At 39.9% G+C, this 26,650-nt stretch overlaps 8 non-coding genes across 8 annotated transcripts; all 8 read left to right on the top strand.

The window, feature by feature from the left end:
* The first annotated feature begins 9,607 nt into the window (after positions 1–9,607).
* TRNAV-AAC (transfer RNA valine (anticodon AAC)) lies at positions 9,608–9,680 on the top strand. The gene has a single exon. It is a non-coding gene; the product is annotated as a tRNA-Val (tRNA).
* Positions 9,681–10,596: 916 nt separating this feature from the next.
* TRNAV-UAC (transfer RNA valine (anticodon UAC)) lies at positions 10,597–10,669 on the top strand. The gene has a single exon. It is a non-coding gene; the product is annotated as a tRNA-Val (tRNA).
* A 4,016-nt stretch (positions 10,670–14,685) lies between these two features.
* Positions 14,686–14,758, top strand: TRNAV-CAC (transfer RNA valine (anticodon CAC)). Its single transcript has one exon. It is a non-coding gene; the product is annotated as a tRNA-Val (tRNA).
* A 2,503-nt stretch (positions 14,759–17,261) lies between these two features.
* TRNAV-CAC (transfer RNA valine (anticodon CAC)) lies at positions 17,262–17,334 on the top strand. The gene has a single exon. It is a non-coding gene; the product is annotated as a tRNA-Val (tRNA).
* Positions 17,335–21,077: 3,743 nt separating this feature from the next.
* TRNAV-CAC (transfer RNA valine (anticodon CAC)) lies at positions 21,078–21,150 on the top strand. The gene has a single exon. It is a non-coding gene; the product is annotated as a tRNA-Val (tRNA).
* Positions 21,151–23,796: 2,646 nt separating this feature from the next.
* TRNAV-UAC (transfer RNA valine (anticodon UAC)) lies at positions 23,797–23,870 on the top strand. The gene has a single exon. It is a non-coding gene; the product is annotated as a tRNA-Val (tRNA).
* Positions 23,871–24,045: 175 nt separating this feature from the next.
* TRNAV-CAC (transfer RNA valine (anticodon CAC)) lies at positions 24,046–24,118 on the top strand. The gene has a single exon. It is a non-coding gene; the product is annotated as a tRNA-Val (tRNA).
* Positions 24,119–26,000: 1,882 nt separating this feature from the next.
* On the top strand, positions 26,001–26,073 carry TRNAV-UAC (transfer RNA valine (anticodon UAC)). Its single transcript has one exon. It is a non-coding gene; the product is annotated as a tRNA-Val (tRNA).
* Positions 26,074–26,650: the final 577 nt, after the last annotated feature.

Below are 26,650 nucleotides of genomic sequence, written 5' to 3'. Positions count from 1 at the left end.
TATAACTAAGCCATTATACTAGCAAACACTCAGTGTACCTAGTGGCATCCTAAACGTGGCTATTGGACTGTTGTCTAGTCACACTAGTGCAAAGACATTTGCAGCACCTCTGCCTGCATTGCACACTCCAACTCCTTATAACTAAGCCATTATACTAGCAAACACTCAGTGTACCTAGTGGCATCCTAAACGTGGCTATTGGACTGTTGTCTAGTCACACTAGTGCAAAGACATTTGCAGCACCTCTGCCTGCTTTGCACACTCCAACTCATTATAACTAAGCCATTATACTAGCAAACACTCAGTGTACCTAGTGGCATCCTAAACGTGGCTATTGGACTGTTGTCTAGTCACACTAGTGCAAAGACATTTCCAGCACCTTTGCCTGCATTGCACACTCCAACTCATTATAACTAAGCCATTATACTAGCAAACACTCAGTGTACCTAGTGGCATCCTAAACGTGGCTATTGGACTTTGCTATAGTCACACTAGTGCAAAGACATTTGCAGCACCTCTGCCTGCATTGCACACTCCAACTCATTATAACTAAGCCATTATACTAGCAAACACTCAGTGTACCTAGTGGCATCCTAAACGTCGCTATTGGACTTTGCTATAGTCACACTAGTGCAAAGACATTTGCAGCACCTCTGCCTGCATTGCACACTCCAACTCCTTATAACTAAGCCATTATACTAGCAAACACTCAGTGTACCTAGTGGCATCCTAAACGTGGCTATTGGACTGTTGTCTAGTCACACTAGTGCAAAGACATTTGCAGCACCTCTGCCTGCTTTGCACACTCCAACTCATTATAACTAAGCCATTATACTAGCAAACACTCAGTGTACCTAGTGGCATCCTAAACGTGGCTATTGGACTGTTGTCTAGTCACACTAGTGCAAAGACATTTCCAGCACCTTTGCCTGCATTGCACACTCCAACTCATTATAACTAAGCCATTATACTAGCAAACACTCAGTGTACCTAGTGGCATCCTAAACGTGGCTATTGGACTTTGCTATAGTCACACTAGTGCAAAGACATTTGCAGCACCTCTGCCTGCATTGCACACTCCAACTCATTATAACTAAGCCATTATACTAGCAAACACTCAGTGTACCTAGTGGCATCCTAAACGTCGCTATTGGACTTTGCTATAGTCACACTAGTGCAAAGACATTTGCAGCACCTCTGCCTGCATTGCACACTCCAACTCATTATAACTAAGCCATTATACTAGCAAACACTCAGTGTACCTAGTGTCACCCTAAACATGGCTATTGGACTGTTGTCTAGTCACACTAGTGCAAAGACATTTGCAGCACCTCTGCCTGCTTTGCACACTCCAACTCATTATAACTAAGCCATTATACTAGCATTTTTGCTGCCAGTTTAAGGGCTGTAGTTGCATTGTCAGGGATATTTATTCTTTATTATTCTGCTGTTAATAAAGCTAGACCACCACTGCAATCTACACCACCTCTCAATTTTTACTACCACATTTTCAGTGCACAATCTTGTCGCATTCAACATGAGTGGCAAAATATCAGATGCTGGTGGAAAGGGGAAGAGGCGTGGTGGAAAAGGCAAAAAAGGTTTTGTCCGTGGGGAAGGTGGCAAAGCTCCATTATCATCTGCTGAAGATAGACCATCTACCAGCAAAAGTAAGATGTCTACTACTTACCGTGGACAATCCGATGTGCTCCCTTTTTAACGGACACGAACAACAGGAACAAAGGTAGATGATGGCCAAAAAAGGAAAATGCTTGAATGGATCTCAAGTGGTCCAACAAGTGCCCTCTCAGCCACTTCAAGTACCGCATCCAAAAAACACCAGTCCTCTGAGTTGTCATCCCAATCAAACTTGCTTTCTCCCAGCTCTGAAGTCTCCATCAGCCCTGCACAGTATGGTGGAACTGAGATGGCTGAGTCTGCAGAGCTGTTCAGTCACACTATAGCATGGGAATCAGAGGTCTGCTCCCAAGCTACAGTGAGTACAGAACAGAAAATGGTCTGCAGTGATGCCCAGAACCTTTGTGACTCTGATTCAGGCCGTGAGGACCAAGTTTCTGAGCATAATGTTGACCCTTTGTCACAAACTGTAACACCTGTGGTTATAGACAATGAGGAACATACTGATGAAGATGAGACTCAGATACCCGATTGGGATGACAACTTAAATATTCGGTCAGGGCAAGAAGAGGCTCGGTCTGAGGGGGAGGGGAGTGCAAACACAACAATTGATGATGAAGTTCTAGATCCCACCTACTGTCAACCCACAGTCAGGCACTCGAGGAGGTCAACAGAGGTGGTGGAGGAGGATGCAACTGATGACAAAGTTACCTTGCGCCTTCCTGGACAACGTCGGAGTACTGGTAGCACGTCTACAACTGCATCCTCAGCCACCACTCTGCCTCTGAGCATTATTCGGGGTGGATCAACAGGTCGCATGGCCTCTAAGCCTTGCCTAGCCTGGTCCTTTTTTGACATAGAAAAAGATCGGCCAAATTATGTGATCTGTAAAATTTGTCAGGGTTCTCTTAGTAGAGGTCAAAACCTCAGCTGTTTGACAACTTCTTGCATGAATCGTCACATGAATAAATATCATATGGCCCGGTGGGAAGCTCACCGTGCTGCAATGCGGCCTAGCGGAGCGAACCATCCACCGCCTGCCCCTTCCATGGCATCCGCGCGCTCGTCATCTTCTAGGACTGTGGGGACAGCTGTCACACCTGTTTTTCCACCCACAACTTCCACCACTGTAACCGCAACAGGCAGTTTGCTTGGTAGGTCGTCAGTTGGTTTGGAAGAGGAAACAAGTGAGTGTGTACAGCTCTTTCAGACATCGATAGCACCAACGTTGGATGAAGGCAACATCATGTCTCCGCCTGCACTTTCCTCACAAACCTGCATTTTTCCAGGGACACCCTACTCAACACCGTCTACACACAGCAGCCAGATCTCTGTCCCTCAGATGTGGTCAAATAAAAGGCCACTTCCTGCGACCCATGACAAAGCTAAGAGGTTGACTCTATCCCTCTGTAAGCTGTTGGCTACCGAAATGCTGCCTTTCCGCCTAGTGGACACACAGGATTTTAGAGACCTTATGTCTGTCGCTGTGCCCCAGTACCAGATGCCTAGTCGCCACTACTTCTCTAAGAAAGGTGTGCCCGCGCTACACCAGCATGTCGCACACAACATCACCACTTCCTTGAGAAACTCTGTGTGTCAACGGGTGCATTTCACCACCGATACTTGGACCAGTAAGCATGGACAGGGACGTTACATGTCGCTGACTGGGCACTGGGTAACTATGGTGATAGATGGTGAAGGGTCTGCTGCACAAGTCTTGCCGTCCCCACGACTTGTGTGTCAATCCTCTGTCTGTCCAAGTTCCGCCACTGCTTCTGCATCCTCCACCTCATCTGGGTCCTCCACCTCCGCCCCAAGCCTGCCTGGTCAGGCCACCAGCATTCTCACAGCACAGAAGGAATCACGCACCCCTCATTACTATGCTGGCAGCAGAGCGCAACGGCATCAGGCGGTCTTTTGCTTGACATGTCTTGGGAATAAGAGTCACACAGCTGAGGAGTTGTGGTCAGCTCTGCGTTCCGAGTTTAATAAATGGTTGTCTCCACTCAACCTGCAGCCTGGTAAGGCCGTGTGCGACAATGCTGCAAACCTGGGTGCGGCCCTTCGCCTGGGCAAGGTGACACACGTACCTTGTATGGCTCACGTGTTGAACCTTGTCGTGCAGCAATTTTTAACACACTATCCCGGCCTAGATGGCCTTCTGAACAGGGCACGAAAACTGTCTGCTCACTTCCGCCGTTCAAGCGCCGCTGCTGAGCGACTTGCATCACTCCAGAAGTCTTTCGGCCTGCCGGTTCATCGTCTGAAATGCGATGTGGCGACACGCTGGAATTCAACTCTCCACATGTTACAGCGACTGTGGCAGCACCGCCGAGCCCTGGTGCAATACGTCATGACGTATAGCCTGGGCCAACGAGATGCAGAGGTGGGGCAGATCACCCTGATGGAGTGGTCTCAGATCAAGGACCTATGCACCCTTCTGCATAGTTTCGACATGGCGACGAATATGTTTAGCGCTGACAATGCCATTATCAGCATGACGATTCCAGTCATTTACATGCTGGAGCAGACGCTAAACACTATTCGGAGTCAGGGGGTGGGACAACAGGAAGGGGAGGAACTACAGGAGGATTCACATGCGCAAGACACAACAACATCACCAAGGTCCAGACGTTCATCATCACCAAGGCGCCAGGCATGGGACCATGGGGGACAGGGATCAACAAGGGCGCATGGTAGCAGGCGAGATGTTGTGGAAGGTGCAGGAGGACATGAAGAAATGGAGGACGAAGTGTCCATGGACATGGAAGACTCAGCAGATGAGGGAGACCTTGGTCAAATTTCAGTTGAAAGAGGTTGGGGGGAGATGTCAGAGGAAGAAAGAATGGTTAGCACCTCTATGCCACAAACACAGCATGGACTTGGTCCGCATGGCTGCGCAAGACACATGAGTGCCTTCTTGTTACACTACCTCCAACATGACCCTCGTATTGTCAAAATTAGAAGTGATGATGACTACTGGCTTGCCACACTATTAGATCCCCGGTACAAGTCCAAATTTTGTGACATAATTCCAGCCATAGAAAGGGACGCACGTATGCAGGAGTATCAGCAGAAGCTGTTACTCGATCTTAGATCGGCTTTTCCACCAAACAACCGTGCAGGTGCAGGGAGTGAATCTCCCAGTTGTAACTTGACAAACATGGGACGGTCTCGTCATCTTCAACAGTCTACCCGTACCAGTAGGACCGTATCTGGTGCTGGTAACAGCAATTTTATGGAATCTTTTCATAATTTTTTTAGACCCTCCTTTGCAAGGCCACCAGAGACAACAAGTCTGACACATAGTCAACGGCTGGAGAGGATGATACAGGAGTATCTCCAAATGAACATCGATGCCATGACTTTGCAAATGGAGCCTTGCTCCTTTTGGGCTTCAAATCTAGAAAAATGGCCAGAGCTCTCCAGTTACGCCTTGGAGATTTTGTCGTGTCCAGCTGCCAGCGTTGTCTCTGAACGTGTCTTCAGTGCTGCTGGTTGTGTGCTGACAGATAAGCGCACGCGTCTGTCCAGTGACAATGTGGACAGACTGACGTTCATCAAAATGAACAAGTCATGGATCCAGAAGGAATTTACTACCCCTGTGTCATCCTGGGGAGAGTAAATGCTTGTGGATTTGGAATGTGCTTGATGCAAATCAAAACATCCTGTTTGCAACTAGGGCACAACTGCTGCCACTGATGGGGTGTGTGTGTGTGTGGCCCAATTTTTTTTTTAAAAAAGGGAGGCTCCGCTTGGAGTAACCCTTGCTTACATTGTTTTTAAAAGAAGCCAAGATGAACAAGTCATGGTTCAGCAAAGACTTTGCTACCTACCCCGGTGTCATCCTGGGGACGGATATGAATGGCGTATTTTTGAATGTGCTTGATGCAAATCTAGCTGTGAAGTGTACAACTAGGGCACAAGTGCTGCCACTGAATGGGTGGGTGTGTGTGGGGCACAATTTTTGGAAAAAAGGGAGGCTCCGCTTGGAGTAACCCTTGCTTGATGTGTTTTTAAAAAAAGCCAAGATGAACAGAGCTGGGATCAGGAAAGACTTTGCTACCTACCCCGGTGTCATCCTGGGGACGGATAAGGATGGCATATTTTTGAATGTGCTTGATGCAAATCTAGCTGTGAAGTGTACAACTAGGGCACAAGTGCTGCCACTGAATGGGTGGGTGTGTGTGGGGCACAATTTTTGGAAAAAAAGGGAGACTCCGCTTGGAGTAACCCTTGCTTGCTGTGTTTTTTAAAAATGATCCAAGATGAACAGAGCCGGGGTCAGGAAAGACTTTGCTACCTACCCCGGTGTCATCCTGGGGACGGATAAGAATGGCGTATTTTTGAATGTGCTTGATGCAAATCTAGCTGTGAAGTGTACAACTAGGGCACAAGTGCTGCCACTGAATGGGTGGGTGTGTGTGGGGCACAATTTTTGGAAAAAAGGGAGGCTCCGCTTGGAGTAACCCTTGCTTGATGTGTTTTTAAAAGAAGCTAAGATGAACAGAGCTGGGATCAGGAAAGACTTTGCTACCTACCCCGGTGTCATCCTGGGGACGGATAAGAATGGCGTATTTTTGAATGTGCTTGATGCAAATCTAGCTGTGAAGTGTACAACTAGGGCACAAGTGCTGCCACTGAATGGGTGGGTGTGTGTGGGGCACAATTTTTGGAAAAAAAGGGAGACTCCGCTTGGAGTAACCCTTGCTTGCTGTGTTTTTTAAAAATGATCCAAGATGAACAGAGCTGGGGTCAGGAAAGACTTTGCTACCTACCCCGGTGTCATCCTGGGGACGGATAAGAATGGCGTATTTTTGAATGTGCTTGATGCAAATCTAGCTGTGAAGTGTACAACTAGGGCACAAGTGCTGCCACTGAATGGGTGGGTGTGTGTGGGGCACAATTTTTGGAAAAAAGGGAGGCTCCGCTTGGAGTAACCCTTGCTTGATGTGTTTTTAAAAGAAGCCAAGATGAACAGAGCTGGGATCAGGAAAGACTTTGCTACCTACCCTGGTGTCATCCTGGGGACGGTTAATTATGGCGTATTTTTGAATGTGCTTGATGCAAATCTAGCTGTGAAGTGTACAACTAGGGCACAAGTGCTGCCACTGAATGGGTGGGTGTGTGTGGGGCACAATTTTTGGAAAAAAGGGAGGCTCCGCTTGGAGTAACCCTTGCTTACATTGTTTTTAAAAGAAGCCAAGATAAACAAGTCATGGTTCAGCAAAGACTTTGCTACCTACCCTGGTGTCATCCTGGGGACGGATAAGAATGGCGTATTTTGGAATGTGCTTGATGCAAATCTAGCTGTGAAGTGTACAACTAGGGCACAAGTGCTGCCACTGAATGGGTGGGTGTGTGTGCGGCACAATTTTTGGAAAAAAAGGGAGGCTCCGCTTGGAGTAACCCTTGCTTGATGTGTTTTTAAAAGAAGCCAAGATGAACAGAGCTGGGATCAGGAAAGACTTTGCTACCTACCCTGGTGTCATCCTGGGGATGGATAAGAATGGCGTATTTTGGAATGTGCTTGATGCAAATCTAGCTGTGAAGTGTACAACTAGGGCACAAGTGCTGCCACTGAATGGGTGGGTGTGTGTGGGGCACAATTTTTGGAAAAAAGGGAGGCTCCGCTTGGAGTAACCCTTGCTTGATGTGTTTTTAAAAGAAGCCAAGATGAACAGAGCTGGGATCAGGAAAGACTTTGTTACCTACCCCGGTGTCATCCTGGGGACGGATAAGAATGGCGTATTTTGGAATGTGCTTGATGCAAATCTAGCTGTGAAGTGTACAACTAGGGCACAAGTGCTGCCACTGAATGGGTGAGTGTGTGTGGGGCACAATTTTTGGAAAAAAGGGAGGCTCCGCTTGGAGTAACCCTTGCTTGATGTGTTTTTTAAAAATGATCCAAGATGAACAGAGCTGGGGTCAGGAAAGACTTTGCTACCTACCCCGGTGTCATCCTGGGGACGGATAAGAATGGCGTATTTTTGAATGTGCTTGATGCAAATCTAGCTGTGCAGTGTACAACTAGGGCACAAGTGCTGCCACTGAATGGGTGGGTGTGTGTGGGGCACAATTTTTGGAAAAAAGGGAGGCTCAGCTTGGAGTAACCCTTGCTTGATGTGTTTTTAAAAGAAGCTAAGATGAACAGAGCTGAGATCAGGAAAGACTTTGCTACCTACCCCGGTGTCATCCTGGGGACGGATAAGAATGGCGTATTTTGGAATGTGCTTGATGCAAATCTAGCTGTGAAGTGTACAACTAGGGCACAAGTGCTGCCACTGAATGGGTGGGTGTGTGTGGGGCACAATTTTTGGAAAAAAGGGAGGCTCCGCTTGGAGTAACGCTTGCTTGATGTGTTTTTAAAAGAAGCCAAGATGAACAGAGCTGGGATCAGGAAAGACTTTGCTACCTACCCCGGTGTCATCCTGGGGACGGATAAGAATGGCGTATTTTTGAATGTGCTTGATGCAAATCTAGCTGTGAAGTGTACAACTAGGGCACAAGTGCTGCCACTGAATGGGTGGGTGTGTGTGGGGCACAATTTTTGGAAAAAAAGGGAGGCTCCGCTTGGAGTAACCCTTGCTTGATGTGTTTTTAAAAGAAGCCAAGATGAACAGAGCTGGGATCAGGAAAGACTTTGCTACCTACCCTGGTGTCATCCTGGGGACGGATAAGAATGGCGTATTTTGGAATGTGCTTGATGCAAATCTAGCTGTGAAGTGTACAACTAGGGCACAAGTGCTGCCACTGAATGGGTGGGTGTGTGTGGGGCACAATTTTTGGAAAAAAGGGAGGCTCTGCTTGGAGTAACCCTTGCTTGATGTGTTTTTAAAAGAAGCCAAGATGAACAGAGCTGGGATCAGGAAAGACTTTGCTACCTACACCGGTGTCATCCTGGGGACGGATAAGAATGGCGTATTTTTGAATGTGCTTGATGCAAATCTAGCTGTGAAGTGTACAACTAGGGCACAAGTGCTGCCACTGAATGGGTGGGTGTGTGTGGGGCACAATTTTTGGAAAAAAAGGAGGCTCTGCTTGGAGTAACCCTTGCTTGATGTGTTTTTAAAAGAAGCCAAGATGAACAGAGCTGGGATCAGGAAAGACTTTGCTACCTATCCCGGTGTCATCCTGGGGACGGATAAGAATGGCGTATTTTTGAATGTGCTTGATGCAAATCTAGCTGTGAAGTGTTCAACTAGGGCACAAGTGCTGCCACTGAATGGGTGGGTGTGTGTGGGGCACAATTTTTGGAAAAAAAGGGAGACTCCGCTTGGAGTCACCTTGCGGTGTTTTACATGATTTTAGAAGGGCATGCCATGCCTATATCTGTGTCTCGTCCTCTTTTTCCTCGTAACGCTGTTTTGTTTTCACATGAGAATTTGTCCTTGTCACTTTCCCATGTGTTTGTGTTGTGAGTTGTTTGTCACCTTTTGGACACCTTTGAGGGTGTTTTCTAAGTGTTTTTCTGTGTTTGTGATTGCCTGCCATTGTTTCCTATGCAGTTCGAGTTCGGTTCGTCAAACGTTCGACGAACCGAACTCGAACGGGACCTCCGTTCGGCGAACCGACCTCGAGCCGAACGGGGACCGGTTCGCTCATCTCTACTTGTAATATGTGAAATTCTTGGTTTCGTTGCCAAATGACAATACATTTTGGCTTCCATCACAAAGAGAACTACGATTTTGGGTTTCTTTTTTATTGACCATTTTAGCAGAAAACATAATCCCATATTATAAAAATCCAATTTGTTTCAAAATATATAGTTCCCATAAATACAAAAGCAAAAGACCAAACTTTGGAGAAAAAAGTAACACATTCAATATAAACTTCAATTTAAGCAAAATCCCTTTGTAGGAATAAAATTGGTAAAATATGTAATAATAATTGTAAATGTTTCATTAACCAAAAATACTTTCCTTCAGCAATAAAAAGGCCCGTCCCAATACTCAATGACTTTTCGTCAGGTTTCATAGTGTAGTGGTTATCACGTCTGCTTAACACGCAGAAGGTCCTGGGTTCAATCCCCAGTGAAACCAATCTGTTCTTAGTGTTGAAATAATACGCTATCCAACTACAATATATTAAGTTTTCGGCATTGTTGCCAAATGACGGGATGTTTTGGCTTCCATCACAAACAGAACTACAAATTATTTTTTTTTTCCCCTGGCGGTCAAAACGCGTCTCTAAATGCCATTACTTTGCAGGATTTCACAGGTTTCATAGTGGAGTGGTCATCACGTCTACTTCACACGCAGAAGGTCCAGGGTTCAATCCCCAGTAAAAACAAGCCGTTTTTGCTGTTGAAGTAATTTTCTATCAACCTGTAATATATGAAATTCTTGGTTTTGTTGCCAACTGATAATATATTTTGGCTTCCCTCACCAAGAGAACTACGATTTTGGGTCTCTTTTTTATTGACCATTTTGGCAGAAAACATAATCCCATATTATAAAAATCCTGTTTGTTTCAAAATATATAGTTCCTTTAAATACAAAAGCAAACAACTAAACTATGTGGAAAAAAGTAACACATTCAATGTAAACTTCCTTTTAAGCAAAATCTCTTTGTAGGAATAAAACTGGTAAAATATGTAATAAAAATTGTAAATGTTTCATTAACCAAAAATACTTTCCTTCAGCAATAAAAAGGCCCTGTCAGTCACAATTCTGCTCTGCTAGCCAATACACAGGAACTTTCCATCAGGTTTCATAGAGTAGTAGTCATCACGTCTGCTTAACACGCAGAAGGTCCTGCGTTCAGTCCCCAGTAAAACCAATCTGTTCTTGGTGTTGAAATAATACTCAATTAAAAAACAATATATGAAGTTCTTGGCTTTGTTGCCGAATGATGGGATGTTTTGGCTTCCATCCCCAACAGAGCTACGAATTTGTTTTTTTTTTCCCTGGCGGTCAAAACTCGTCTCTAATTGCCATTACTTTGCAGGATTTCAAAGGTTTCATAGTGTAGTGGAAATCACGTTTGCTTTACACGCAGAAGGTCCTGGGTTCAATCCCCAGTGAAACCCATGTGTTCTTGGTGTTGAAATAATCCCCTATCAACCTGCAGTATATAAAGTTCTTGGCTTTGTTGCCGAATAACGGGATGTTTTAGCTTCCATCACCAACAGAGCTACGAATTTGTTTTTTTTCCCCTGATGGTCAAAACTCGTCTCTAATTGCCATTACTTTGCAGAATTTCAAAGGTTTCATAGTGTAGTGGATTTAAGCAAAATCCCTTTGTAGGAATAAAACTGGTAAAATATGTAATAATAATTGTAAATGTTTCATTAACCAAAAATACTATTTTGGTTAAAAACATAATCCCATATTATAAAAATCCTATTTGTTTCAAAATATATAGTTCCCATAAATACAAAAGCAAAAGACCAAACTATGGAGAAAAAAGTAACACATTTAATATAAACTTCAATTTAAGCAAAATCCCTTTGTAGGAATAAAACTGGTAAAATATGTAATAATAATTGTAAATGTTTCATTAACCAAAAATACTTTCCTTCAGCAATAAAAAGGCCTCGTCAGTCACACTTCTGCACTGTTAGCCAATAAACAATAACATTTTGTCAGGTTTCATAGTGTAGTGGTCATCACGTCTGCTTAACAAGCAGAAGGTCCTGGGTTCAATCCCCAATGAAACCAATCTGTTCTTAGTGTTGAAATAATACGCTATCCAACTACAATATATGAAGTTCTCGGCATTGTTGCCGAATGACGGTATGTTTTGGCTTCCATCACAAACAGAACTACAAATTATTTTATTTTTTTTCCCCTGGCGGTCAAAACTCGTCTCTAATTGCCATTACTTTGCAGGATTTCAAAGGTTTCATAGTGTAGTGGTCATCACGTCTACTTCACACGCAGAAGGTCCAGGGTTCAATCCCCAGTAAAAACAAGCTGTTTTTGCTGTTGAAGTAATTTGCTATCAACCTGTAATATATGAAATTTTTGGTTTTGTTGCCAACTGATAATATATTTTGGCTTCCCTCACCAAGAGAACTACGATTTTTGGTCTCTTTTTTATTGACCATTTTAGTAGAAAACATAATCCCATATTATAAAAATCCTGTTTGTTTCAAAATATATAGTTAATTTAAATACAAAAGCAAACAACTAAACTATGGAGAAAAAAGTAACACATTCAATATAAACTTCAATTTAAGCAAAATCCCTTTGTAGGAATAAAACTGGTAAAATATGTAATAATAATTGTAAATGTTTCATTAACTAAAAATACTTTCCTTCAGCAATAAAAAGGCCCCGTCAGTCACAATTCTGCTCTGCTAGCCAATACACAGTAACTTTTCGTCAGGTTTCATAGTGTAGTAGTCACATGTCTACTTAACACGCAGAAGGTCCTGAGTTCAATCCCCAGTGAAACCAATCTGTTCTTAGTGTTGAAATAATATGCTATCCAACTACAATATATGAAGTTCTCAGCTTTGTTGCCGAATGATGGGATGTTTTGGCTTCCATCACAAACAGAACTACAAATTATTATTTTTTTTCCCCTGGCGGTCAAAACTCGTCTCTAAATGCTATTACTTTGCAGGATTGCACAGGTTTCATAGTTGAGTAGTCATCACGTCTACTTCTCACGCAGAGGGTCCAGGGTTCAATCCCCAGTAAAAACAAGCCGTTTTCGCTGTCGAAGTAATTTGCTATCAACCTGTAATAAATGAAATTCTTGGTTTTGTTGCCAACTGATAATATATTTTGGCTTCCCTCACCAAGAGAACTACGATTTTTGGTCTCTTTTTTATTGACCATTTTAGCAGAAAACATAATCCCATATTATAAAAATCCTGTTTGTTTCAAAATATATAGTTCCTTTAAATACAAAAGCAAACAACTAAACTATGTGGAAAAAAGTAACACATTCAATGTAAACTTCCTTTTAAGCAAAATCCCTTTGTAGGAATAAAACTGGTAAAATATGTAATAAAAATTGTAAATGTTTCATTAACCAAAATTACTTTCCTTCAGAAATAAAAAGGCCCCGTCAGTCACAATTCTGCTCTGCTAGCCAATACACAGTAACTTTCCATCAGGTTTCATAGAGTAGTGGTCATCACGTCTGCTTAACACGCAGAAGGTCCTGCATTCAATCCCCAGTAAAAACCAATCAGTTCTTGGTGTTGAAATAATACTCAATTAAACTACAATATATGAAGTTCTTGGCTTTGTTGCCGAATGATGGGATGTTTTGGCTTCCATCCCCAACAGAGCTACGAATTTGTTTTTTTTTTCCCTGGCGGTCAAAACTCGTCTCTAATTGCCATTACTTTGAAGGCTTTCAAAGGTTTCATAGTGGAGTGGTCATCACGTCTACTTCACACGCAGAAGGTCCAGGGTTCAATCCCCAGTAAAAACAAGCCGTTTTTGCTGTTGAAGTAATTTGCTATCAACCTGTAATATATGAAATTCTTGGTTTTGTTGCCAACTGATAATATATTTTGGCTTCCCTCACCAAGAGAACTACGATTTTTGGTCTCTTTTTTGTTGACCATTTTAGCAGAAAACATAATCCCATATTATAAAAATCCTATTTGTTTCAAAATATATAGTTCCTTTAAATACAAAAGCAAACAACTAAACTATGGAAAAAAAAGTAACACATTCAATATAAACTTCAATTTAAGCAAAATCCCTTTCTAGGAATAAAACTGGTAAAATATGTAATAATAATTGTAAATGTTTCATTAACTAAAAATACTTTCCTTCAGCAATAAAAAGGCCCCGTCAGTCACAATTCTGCTCTGCTAGCCAATACACAGTAACTTTTCGTCAGGTTTCATAGTGTAGTGGTCACACGTCTGCTTAACACGCAGAAGGTCCTGAGTTCAATCCCCAGTGAAACCAATCTGTTCTTAGTGTTGAAAAAATACGCTATCCAACTACAATATATGAAGTTCTCGGCTTTGTTGCCGAATGACGGGATGTTTTGGCTTCCATCACAAACAGAACTACAAATTATTTATTTTTTTCCCCTGGCGGTCAAAACTCGTCTCTAAATGCCATTACTTTGCAGGAATTCACAGGTTTCATAGTGGAGTGGTCATCACGTCTACTTCACACGCAGAAGGTCCTGGGTTCAATCCCCAGTAAAAACAAGCCGTTTTCGCTGTTGAAGTAATTTGCTATCAACCTGTAATATATGAAATTCTTGGTTTTGTTGCCAACTGATAATATATTTTGGCTTCCCTCACCAAGAGAACTACGATTTTGGGTTTCTTTTTTATTGACCATTTTAGCAGAAAACATAATCCCATATTGTAAAAATCCTGTTTGTTTCAAAATATATAGTTCCTTTAAATACAAAAGCAAACAACTAAACTATGTGGAAAAAAGTAACACATTCAATGTAAACTTCCTTTTAAGCAAAATCCCTTTGTAGGAATAAAACTGGTAAAATATGTAATAAAAATTGTAAATGTTTCATTAACCAAAAATACTTTCCTTCAGCAATAAAAAGGCCCCGTCAGTCACAATTCTGCTCTGCTAGCCAATACACAGTAACTTTCCATCAGGTTTTATAGAGTAGTGGTCATCACGTCTGCTTAACACGCAGAAGGTCCTGCGTTCAATCCCCAGTGAAACCAATCTGTTCTTGGTGTTGAAATAATACTCAATTAAACTACAATAAATGAAGTTCTTGGCTTTGTTGCCGAATAATGGAATGTTTTGGCTTCCATCCCCAACAGAGTTACGAATTTGTTTTTTTTTTCCCTGGCGGTCAAAACTCGTCTCTAATTGCCATTACTTTGCAGGCTTTCAAAGGTTTCATAGTGTAGTGGAAATCACGTGTGCTTTACACACAGAAGGTCCTGGGTTCAATCCCCAGTGAAACCCATGTGTTCTTGGTGTTGAAATAATCCCCTATCAACCTGCAGTATAGAAAGTTCTTGGCTTTGTTGCCAAATAACGGGATGTTTTAGCTTCCATCACCAACAGAGCTATGAATTTGTTTTTTTTCCCTGGCGGTCAAAACTCGTCTCTAATTGCCATTACTTTGCAGGATTTCAAAGGTTTCATAGTGTAGTGGTCATCACGTCTGCTTCACACGCAGAAGGTCCTGGGTTCAATCCCCAGTGAAACCACTCTGTTTTTGGTGTTGAAGTAATTTCCTATCGACTTGTAATATGTGAAATTCTTGGTTTCGTTGCCAAATGACAATACATTTTGGCTTCCATCACAAAGAGAACTACGATTTTGGGTTTCTTTTTTATTGACCATTTTAGCAGAAAACATAATCCCATATTATAAAAATCCTATTTGTTTCAAAATATATAGTTCCCATAAATACAAAAGCAAAAGACCAAACTATGGAGAAAAAAGTAACACATTCAATATAAACTTCAATTCAAGCAAAATCCCTTTGTAGGAATAAAACTGGTAAAATATGTAATAATAATTGTAAATGTTTCATTAACCAAAAATACTTTCCTTCAGCAATAAAAAGGCCCCGTCAGTCACAATTCTGCTCTGCTAGCCAATACACAGTAACTTTTTGTTGGGTTTCATAGTGTAGTGGTCATCACGTCTGCTTAACACACAGGAGGTCCTGGGTTCAATCCCCAGTGAAACCAATCTGTTCTTAGTTTTGAGATAATATGTTATCCAACTACAATATATGAAGTTCTCGGCATTGTTGCCGAATGACGGTATGTTTTGGCTTCCATCACAAACAGAACTACAAATTATTTTTTTTTTTCCCCTGGCGGTCAAAACTCGTCTCTAAATGCCATTACTTTGCAGGGTGTCACAGGTTTCATAGTGGAGTGGTCAACACGTCTACTTCACACGCAGAAGGTCCTGGGTTCATTCCCCAGTAAAAACAAGCCATTTTTGCTGTTGAAGTAATTTGCTATCAACCTATAATATATGAAATTCTTGGTTTTGTTGCCAACTGATAATATATTTTGGCTTCTCTCACCAAGAGAACTACGATTTTGGGTTTCTTTTTCATTGACCATTTTAGCAGAAAACATAATCCCATATTATAAAAATCCTGTTTGTTTCAAAATATATAGTTCCTTTAAATACAAAAGCAAACAACTAAACTATGTGGAAAAAAGTAACACATTCAATGTAAACTTCCTTTTAAGAAAAATCCCTTTATAGGAATAAAACTGGTAAAATATGTAATAAAAATTGTAAATGTTTCATTAACCAAAAATACTTTCCTTCAGCAATAAAAAGGCCCCGTCAGTCACAATTCTGCTCTGCTAGCCAATACACAGTAACTTTCCATCAGGTTTTATAGAGTAGTGGTCATCACGTCTGCTTAACACGCAGAAGGTCCTGCGTTCAATCCCCAGTAAAACCAATCTGTTCTTGGTGTTGAAATAATACTCAATTAAACTACAATAAATGAAGTTCTTGGCTTTGTTGCCGAATAATGGAATGTTTTGGCTTCCATCCCCAACAGAGTTACGAATTTGTTTTTTTTTTCCCTGGCGGTCAAAACTCGTCTCTAATTGCCATTACTTTGCATGCTTTCAAAGGTTTCATAGTGTAGTGGAAATCACATCTGCTTCACACGCAGAAGGTCCTGGGTTCAATCCCCAGTGAAACCAATCTGTTTTTGGTGTTGAAGTAATTTCCTATCGACTTGTAATATGTGAAATTCTTGGTTTCGTTGCCAAATGACAATTCATTTTGGCTTCCATCACAAAGAGAACTACGATCAATATAAACTTCAATTTAAGCAAAATCCCTTTGTAGGAATAAAACTGGTAAAATATGTAATAATAATTGTAAATGTTTCATTAACCAAAAATACTTTCCTTCAGCAAAGGCCCCGTCAGTCACAATTCTGCTCTGCTAGCCAATACACAGTAACTTTTTGTCAGGTTTCATAGTGTAGTGGCCATCACGTCTGCTTAACATGCAGAAAGTCCTGGGTTCAATTGCCCCAGTGAAACCAATCTGTTCTTGGTGTTGAAATAATACCCAATTAAACTACAATATATGAAGTTCTAGGCTGTGTTGCCGAATGATGGGATGTTTTGGCTTCCATCCCCAACAGAGCTACGAATTTGTTTTTTTTTCCCTGGCGGTCAAAACTCGTCTCTAATTGCCATTACTTTGCATGCTTTCAAAGGTTTCATAGTGTAGTGGAAATCACGTCTGCTTTACACGCAGAAGGTCCTGGGTTCAATCCCCAGTGATACCCATGTGTCCTTGGTGTTGAAATAATCCTTTATCAACCTGCAGTATATAAAGTTCTTGGCTTTGTTGCCGAATAACGGGATGTTTTAGCTTCCATCCCAACAGAGCTACGAATTTGGTTTTTTTTTTCCCTGGCGGTCAAAACTCGTCTCTAATTGCCATTACTTTGCAGGCTTTTAAAGGTTTCATAGTGTAGTGGAAATCACGTCTGCTTTACACGCAGAAGGTCCTGGGTTCAATCCCCGTGAAACCCATGTGTTCTTGGTGTTGAAATAATCCCCTATCAACCTGCAGTATATAAAGTGCTTGGCTTTGTTGACAAATAACGGGATGTTTTAGCTTCCATCACCAACAGAGCTACGAATTTGTTTTTTTTCCCCTGGCGGTCAAAACTCGTCTCTAATTGCCATTACTTTGCAAAATTTCAAAGGTTTCATAGTGTAGTGGTCATCACTTCTGCTTCACACGCAGAAGGTCCTGGGTTCAATCCCCAGTGAAACCAATCTATTTTTGGTGTTGAAGTAATTTCCTATCGACCTGTAGTATGTGAAATTCTTGGTTTCGTTGCCAAATGACAATACATTTTGGCTTCCATCACAAAGAGAACTACGATTTTGGGTTTCTTTTTAATTGACCATTTTAGCAGAAAACATAATCCCATATTATAAAAATCCTATTTGTTTCAAAATATATAGTTCCCATAAATATAAATGGAAACAACTAAACTATGTGGAAAAAAGTAACACATTTAATGTTCTTAGTGTTGAAATAATACGTTATCCAACTACAATATATGAAGTTCTCGGCATTGTTGCCGAATGACGGTATGTTTTGGCTTCCATCACAAACAGAACTACAAATTATTTTTTTTTTTTCCCCTGGCGGTCAAAACTCGTCTCTAAATGCCATTACTTTGGAGGATTTCACAGGTTTCATAGTGGAGCGGTCATCACGTCTACTTCACACGCAGAAGGTCCTGGGTTCAATCCCCAACAAAAACAAGCCGTTTTCGCTGTTGTAGTAATTTGCTATCAACCTGTAATATATGAAATTCTTGGTTTTGTTGCCAACTGATAATATATTTTGGCTTCCCTCACCAAGAGAACTACGATTTTGGGTTTCTTTTTTATTGACCATTTTAGCAGAAAACATAATCCCATATTATAAAAATCCTGTTTATTTCAAAATATATAGTTCCTTTAAATACAAAAGCAAACAACTAAACTATGTGGAAAAAAGGAACACATTTAATGTAAACTTCCTTTTAAGCAAAATCCCTTTGTAGGAATAAAACTGGTAAAATATGTAATAAAAATTGTAAATGTTTCATTAACCAAAAATACTTTCCTTCAGCAATAAAAAGGCCCCGTCAGTCACAATTCTGCTCTGCTAGCCAATACACAGTAACTTTTCGTCAGGTTTCATAGTGTAGTGGTCACCACGTCTGCTTAACACGCAGAAGGTCTTGGGTTCAATCCCCAGTGAAACCAATCTGTTCTTAGTGTTGAAATAATACGCTATCCAACTACAATATATGAAGTTCTCGGCTTTGTTATTGAATGACGGGATGTTTTGGTTTCCATCACAAACAGAACAACAAATTTTTTTTTTTTTTTCCCCTGGCGGTCAAAACTCGTCTCTAAATGCCATTACTTTGCAGGATTTCACAGGTTTCATAGTGGAGTCGTCATCACGTCTACTTCACACGCAGAAAGTCCTGGGTTCAATCCCCAGTTAAAACAAGCCGTTTTCGCTGTTGAAGTAATTTGCTATCAACCTGTAACATATGAAATTCTTTGTTTTGTTGCCAACTGATAATATATTTTGACTTCCATCACCAAGAGAACTACGATTTTGGGTTTCTTTTTTATTGACCATTTTAGCAGAAAACATAATCCCATATTATAAAAATCCTATTTGTTTCAAAATATATAGTTCCCATAAATACAAAAGCAAAAGACCAAACTATGGAGAAAAAAGTAACACATTCAATATAAACTTCAATTTAAGCAAAATCCCTTTGTAGGAATAAAACTGGTAAAATATGTAATAATAATTGTAAATGTTTCATTAACCAAAAATACTTTCCTTCAGCAATAAAAAGGCCCCGTCAGTCACAATTCTGCTCTGCTAGCCAATACACAGTAACTTTTTGTCGGGTTTCATAGTGTAGTGGTCATCACGTCTGCTTAACACACAGGAGGTCCTGGGTTCAATCCCCAGTGAAACCAATCTGTTCTTAGTTTTGAGATAATATGTTATCCAACTACAATATATGAAGTTCTCGGCATTGTTGCCGAATGACGGTATGTTTTGGCTTCCATCACAAACAGAACTACAAATTATTTTTTTTTTTCCCCTGGCGGTCAAAACTCGTCTCTAAATGCCATTACTTTGCAGGGTGTCACAGGTTTCATAGTGGAGTGGTCAACACGTCTACTTCACACGCAGAAGGTCCTGGGTTCATTCCCCAGTAAAAACAAGCCATTTTTGCTGTTGAAGTAATTTGCTATCAACCTATAATATATGAAATTCTTGGTTTTGTTGCCAACTGATAATATATTTTGGCTTCCCTCACCAAGAGAACTACGATTTTGGGTTTCTTTTTCATTGACCATTTTAGCAGAAAACATAATCCCATATTATAAAAATCCTGTTTGTTTCAAAATATATAGTTCCTTTAAATACAAAAGCAAACAACTAAACTATGTGGAAAAAAGTAACACATTCAATGTAAACTTCCTTTTAAGAAAAATCCCTTTATAGGAATAAAACTGGTAAAATATGTAATAAAAATTGTAAATGTTTCATTAACCAAAAATACTTTCCTTCAGCAATAAAAAGGCCCCGTCAGTCACAATTCTGCTCTGCTAGCCAATACACAGTAACTTTCCATCAGGTTTTATAGAGTAGTGGTCATCACGTCTGCTTAACACGCAGAAGGTCCTGCGTTCAATCCCCAGTGAAACCAATCTGTTCTTGGTGTTGAAATAATACTCAATTAAACTACAATAAATGAAGTTCTTGGCTTTGTTGCCGAATAATGGAATGTTTTGGCTTCCATCCCCAACAGAGTTACGAATTTGTTTTTTTTTTCCCTGGCGGTCAAAACTCGTCTCTAATTGCCATTACTTTGCATGCTTTCAAAGGTTTCATAGTGTAGTGGAAATCACATCTGCTTCACACGCAGAAGGTCCTGGGTTCAATCCCCAGTGAAACCAATCTGTTTTTGGTGATGAAGTAATTTCCTATCGACTTGTAATATGTGAAATTCTTGGTTTCGTTGCCAAATGACAATTCATTTTGGCTTCCATCACAAAGAGAACTACGATCAATATAAACTTCAATTTAAGCAAAATCCCTTTGTAGGAATAAAACTGGTAAAATATGTAATAATAATTGTAAATGTTTCATTAACCAAAAATACTTTCCTTCAGCAAAGGCCCCGTCAGTCACAATTCTGCTCTGCTAGCCAATACACAGTAACTTTTTGTCAGGTTTCATAGTGTAGTGGCCATCACGTCTGCTTAACATGCAGAAAGTCCTGGGTTCAATTGCCCCAGTGAAACCAATCTGTTCTTGGTGTTGAAATAATACCCAATTAAACTACAATATATGAAGTTCTAGGCTGTGTTGCCGAATGATGGGATGTTTTGGCTTCCATCCCCAACAGAGCTACGAATTTGTTTTTTTTTCCCTGGCGGTCAAAACTCGTCTCTAATTGCCATTACTTTGCATGCTTTCAAAGGTTTCATAGTGTAGTGGAAATCACGTCTGCTTTACACGCAGAAGGTCCTGGGTTCAATCCCCAGTGATACCCATGTGTCCTTGGTGTTGAAATAATCCTTTATCAACCTGCAGTATATAAAGTTCTTGGCTTTGTTGCCGAATAAAGGGATGTTTTAGCTTCCATCCCAACAGAGCTACGAATTTGGTTTTTTTTTTCCCTGGCGGTCAAAACTCGTCTCTAATTGCCATTACTTTGCAGGCTTTTAAAGGTTTCATAGTGTAGTGGAAATCACGTCTGCTTTACACGCAGAAGGTCCTGGGTTCAATCCCCGTGAAACCCATGTGTTCTTGGTGTTGAAATAATCCCCTATCAACCTGCAGTATATAAAGTGCTTGGCTTTGTTGACAAATAACGGGATGTTTTAGCTTCCATCACCAACAGAGCTACGAATTTGTTTTTTTTCCCCTGGCGGTCAAAACTCGTCTCTAATTGCCATTACTTTGCAAAATTTCAAAGGTTTCATAGTGTAGTGGTCATCACTTCTGCTTCACACGCAGAAGGTCCTGGGTTCAATCCCCAGTGAAACCAATCTATTTTTGGTGTTGAAGTAATTTCCTATCGACCTGTAGTATGTGAAATTCTTGGTTTCGTTGCCAAATGACAATACATTTTGGCTTCCATCACAAAGAGAACTACGATTTTGGGTTTCTTTTTAATTGACCATTTTAGCAGAAAACATAATCCCATATTATAAAAATCCTATTTGTTTCAAAATATATAGTTCCCATAAATATAAATGGAAACAACTAAACTATGTGGAAAAAAGTAACACATTTAATGTTCTTAGTGTTGAAATAATACGTTATCCAACTACAATATATGAAGTTCTCGGCATTGTTGCCGAATGACGGTATGTTTTGGCTTCCATCACAAACAGAACTACAAATTATTTTTTTTTTTCCCCTGGCGGTCAAAACTCGTCTCTAAATGCCATTACTTCGGAGGATTTCACAGGTTTCATAGTGGAGCGGTCATCACGTCTACTTCACACGCAGAAGGTCCTGGGTTCAATCCCCAACAAAAACAAGCCGTTTTCGCTGTTGTAGTAATTTGCTATCAACCTGTAATATATGAAATTCTTGGTTTTGTTGCCAACTGATAATATATTTTGGCTTCCCTCACCAAGAGAACTACGATTTTGGGTTTCTTTTTTATTGACCATTTTAGCAGAAAACATAATCCCATATTATAAAAATCCTGTTTATTTCAAAATATATAGTTCCTTTAAATACAAAAGCAAACAACTAAACTATGTGGAAAAAAGGAACACATTTAATGTAAACTTCCTTTTAAGCAAAATCCCTTTGTAGGAATAAAACTGGTAAAATATGTAATAAAAATTGTAAATGTTTCATTAACCAAAAATACTTTCCTTCAGCAATAAAAAGGCCCCGTCAGTCACAATTCTGCTCTGCTAGCCAATACACAGTAAATTTTCGTCAGGTTTCATAGTGTAGTGGTCACCACGTCTGCTTAACACGCAGAAGGTCTTGGGTTCAATCCCCAGTGAAACCAATCTGTTCTTAGTGTTGAAATAATACGCTATCCAACTACAATATATGAAGTTCTCGGCTTTGTTATTGAATGACGGGATGTTTTGGTTTCCATCACAAACAGAACAACAAATTTTTTTTTTTTTTCCCCTGGCGGTCAAAACTCGTCTCTAAATGCCATTACTTTGCAGGATTTCACAGGTTTCATAGTGGAGTCGTCATCACGTCTACTTCACACGCAGAAAGTCCTGGGTTCAATCCCCAGTTAAAACAAGCCGTTTTCGCTGTTGAAGTAATTTGCTATCAACCTGTAACATATGAAATTCTTTGTTTTGTTGCCAACTGATAATATATTTTGACTTCCATCACCAAGAGAACTACGATTTTGGGTTTCTTTTTTATTGACCATTTTAGCAGAAAACATAATCCCATATTATAAAAATCCTATTTGTTTCAAAATATATAGTTCCCATAAATACAAAAGCAAAAGACCAAACTATGGAGAAAAAAGTAACACATTCAATATAAACTTCAATTTAAGCAAAATTCCTTTGTAGGAATAAAACTGGTAAAATATGTAATAATAATTGTAAATGTTTCATTAACCAAAAATACTTTCCTTCAGCAATAAAAAGGCCCCGTCAGTCACAATTCTGCTCTGCTAGCCAATACACAGTAACTTTTCGTCAGGTTTCATAGTGTAGTGGTCATCACGTCTGCTTAACACGCAGAAGGTCCTGAGTTCAATCCCCAGTGAAACCAATCAGTTCTTATTGTTGAAATAATACGCTATCCAACTACAATATATGAAGTTCTCGGCTTTGTTGCCGAATGACGGGATGTTTTGGCTTCCATCACAAACAGACCTACAAATTATTTTTTTTTTTCCCCTGGCGGTCAAAACTCGTCTCTAAATGCCATTACTTTGCAGGATTTCACAGGTTTCATAGTGGAGTCGTCATCACGTCTACTTCACACGCAGAAGGTCCTGGGTTCAATCCCCAGTAAAAACAAGCCGTTTTCGCTGTTTAAGTAATTTGCTATCAACCTGTAACATATGAAATTCTTTGTTATGTTGCCAACTGATAATATATTTTGGCTTCCATCACCAAGAGAACTACGATTTTTTGTTTCTTTTTTATTGACCATTTTAGCAGAAAACATAATCCCATATTATAAAAATCCTGTTTGTTTCAAAATATATAGTTCCTTTAAATACAAAAGCAAACAACTAAACTATGTGGAAAAAAGTAACACATTCAATGTAAACTTCCTTTTAAGCAAAATCCCTTTGTAGGAATAAAACTGGTAAAATATGTAATAAAAATTGTAAATGTTTCATTAACCAAAAATACTTTCCTTCAGCAATAAAAAGGCCCCATCAGTCAAAATTCTGCTCTGCTGGCCAATACACAGTAACTTTCCATCAGGTTTCATAGAGTAGTGGTCATCACGTCTGCTTAACACGCAGAAGGTCCTGCGTTCAATCCCCAGTAAAACCAATCTGTTCTTGATGTTGAAATAATACTCAATTAAACTACAATATATGAAGTTCTTGGCTTTGTTGCCGAAAGATGGAATGTTTTGGCTTCCATCCCCAACAGAGCTACGAATTTGTTTCTTTTTTTTCCCTGGCGGTCAAAACTCGTCTCTAATTGCCATTTCTTTGCAGGCTTTCTAAGGTTTCATAGTGTAGTGGAAATCACGTCTGCTTTACACGCAGAAGGTCCTGGGTTCAATCCCCAGTGAAACTCATGTGTTCTTGGTGTTGAAATAATCCCCTATCAACCTGCAGTATATAAAGTTCTTGGCTTTGTTGCCGAATAACGGGATGTTTTAGCTTCCATCACCAACAGAGCTACGAATTTGTTTTTTTTCCCCTGGCGGTCAAAACACGACTCTAATTGCCATTACTTTGCAGGATTTCAAAGGTTTCATAGTGTAGTGGTCATCACGTCTGCTTCACACGCAGAAGGTCCTGGGTTCAATCCCCAGTGAAACCAATCTGTTTTTGGTGTTGAAGTAATTTCCTATCGACTTGTAATATGTGAAATTCTTGGTTTCGTTGCCAAATGACAATACATTTTGGCTTCCATCACAAAGAGAACTACGATTTTGGGTTTCTTTTTTATTGACCATTTTAGCAGAAAACATAATCCCATATTATAAAAATCCTGATTGTTTCAAAATATATAGTTCCTTTAAATACAAAAGCAAACAACTAAACTATGTGGAAAAAAGTAACACATTCAATGTAAACTTCCTTTTAAGCAAAATCCCTTTGTAGGAATAAAACTGGTAAAATATGTAATAAAAATTGTAAATGTTTCAGTAACCAAAAATACTTTCCTTCAGCAATAAAAAGGCCCCGTCAGTGACAATTCTGCTCTGCTAGCCAATACACAGTAACTGTCCATCAGGTTTTATAGAGTAGTGGTCATCACGTCTGCTTAACACGCAGAAATCCCCAGTAAAACCAATCTGTTTTTGGTGTTGAAGTAATTTCCTATCGACTTGTAATATGTGAAATTCTTGGTTTCGTTGCCAAATGACAATACATTTTGGCTTCCATCACAAAGAGAACTACGATTTTGGGTTTCTTTTTTATTGACCATTTTAGCAGAAAACATAATCCCATATTATAAAAATCCTATTTGTTTCAAAATATATAGTTCCCATAAATTCAAAAGCAAAAGACCAAACTATGGAGAAAAAAGTAACACATTCAATATAAACTTCAATTTAAGCAAAATCCCTTTGTAGGAATAAAACTGGTAAAATATGTAATAATAATTGTAAATGTTTCATTAACCAAAAATACTTACCTTCAGCAATAAAAAGGCCCCGTCAGTCACAATTCTGCTCTGCTAGCCAATACACAGTAACTTTTCGTCAGGTTTCATAGTGTAGTTGTCATCACGTCTGCTTAACACGCAGAAGGTCCTGGGTTCAATCCCCAGTGAAACCAATCTGTTCTTAGTGTTGAAATAATACGCTGTCCAACTACAATATATGAAGTTCTCGGCATTGTTGCCGAATGACGGTATGTTTTGGCTTCCATCACAAACAGAACTACAAATTATTATTTTTTTTTCCCCTGGCGGTCAAAACTCGTTTCTAAATGCCATTACTTTGCAGGATTTCACAGGTTTCATAGTGGAGTGGTCATCACGTCTACTTCACACGCAGAAGGTCCTGGGTTCAATCCCCATTAAAAACAAGCAGTTTTTGCTGTTGAAGTAATTTGCTATCCACCTGTAATATTTGAAATTCTTTGTTTTGTTGCCAACTGATAATATATTTTGGCTTCCATCACCAAGAGAACTACGATTTTGGGTTTCTTTTTTATTGACCATTTTAGCAGAAAACATAATCCCATATTATAAAAATCCTGTTTGTTTCAAAATATATAGTTCCTTTAAATACAAAAGCAAACAACTAAACTATGTGGAAAAAAGTAACACATTCAATGTAAACTTCCTTTTAAGCAAAATCTCATTGTAGGAATAAAACTGGTAAAATATGTTATAAAAATTGTAAATGTTTCATTAACCAAAAATACTTTCCTTCAGCAATAAAAAGGCCCCGTCAGTCACAATTCTGCTCTGCTGGCCAATACACAGTAACTTTCCATCAGGTTTCATAGAGTAGTGGTCATCACATCTGCTTAACGCGCAGAAGGTCCTGCGTTCAATCCCCGGTAAAACCAATCTGTTCTTGGTGTTGAAATAATACTCAATTAAACTACAATATATGAAGTTCTTGGCTTTGTTGCCGAATGATGGGATATTTTGGCTTCCATCCCCAACCGAGCTACGAATTTGTTTTTTTTTCCCTGGCGGTCAAAACTCGTCTCTAATTGCCATTACTTTGCAGGCTTTCAAAGGTTTCATAGTGTAGTGGAAATCACGTCTGCTTTACACGCTGAAGGTCCTGGGTTCAATCCCCAGTGAAACCAATCTGTTTTTGGTGTTGAAGTAATTTCCTATCGACTTGTAATATGTGAAATTCTTGGTTTCGTTGCCAAATGACAATATATTTTGGCTTCCATCACAAAGAGAACTACGATTTTGGGTTTCTTTTTTATTGACCATTTTAGCAGAAAACATAATCCCATATTATAAAAATCCTATTTGTTTCAAAATATATAGTTCCCATAAATACAAAAGCAAAAGACCAAACTATGGAGAAAAAAGTAACACATTCAATATAAACTTCAATTTAAGCAAAATCCTTTTGTAGGAATAAAACTGGTAAAATATGTAATAAAAATTGTAAATGTTTCATTAACCAAAAATACTTTCCTTCAGCAATAAAAAGGCCCCGTCAGTCACAATTCTGCTCTGCTGGCCAATACACAGTAACTTTCCATCAGGTTTCATAGAGTAGTGGTCATCACGTCTGCTTAACACGCAGAAGGTCCTGCGTTCAATCCCCAGTAAAACCAATCTGTTCTTGATGTTGAAATAATACTCAATTAAACTACAATATATGAAGTTCTTGGCTTTGTTGCCGAAAGATGGATTGTTTTGGCT

This window comes from Anomaloglossus baeobatrachus, chromosome 2 (assembly GCF_048569485.1).
Source record: "Anomaloglossus baeobatrachus isolate aAnoBae1 chromosome 2, aAnoBae1.hap1, whole genome shotgun sequence".
NCBI classification, from domain to species: domain Eukaryota; kingdom Metazoa; phylum Chordata; class Amphibia; order Anura; family Aromobatidae; genus Anomaloglossus; species Anomaloglossus baeobatrachus.
This window is presented reverse-complemented; position numbering and strand designations above follow the sequence as displayed.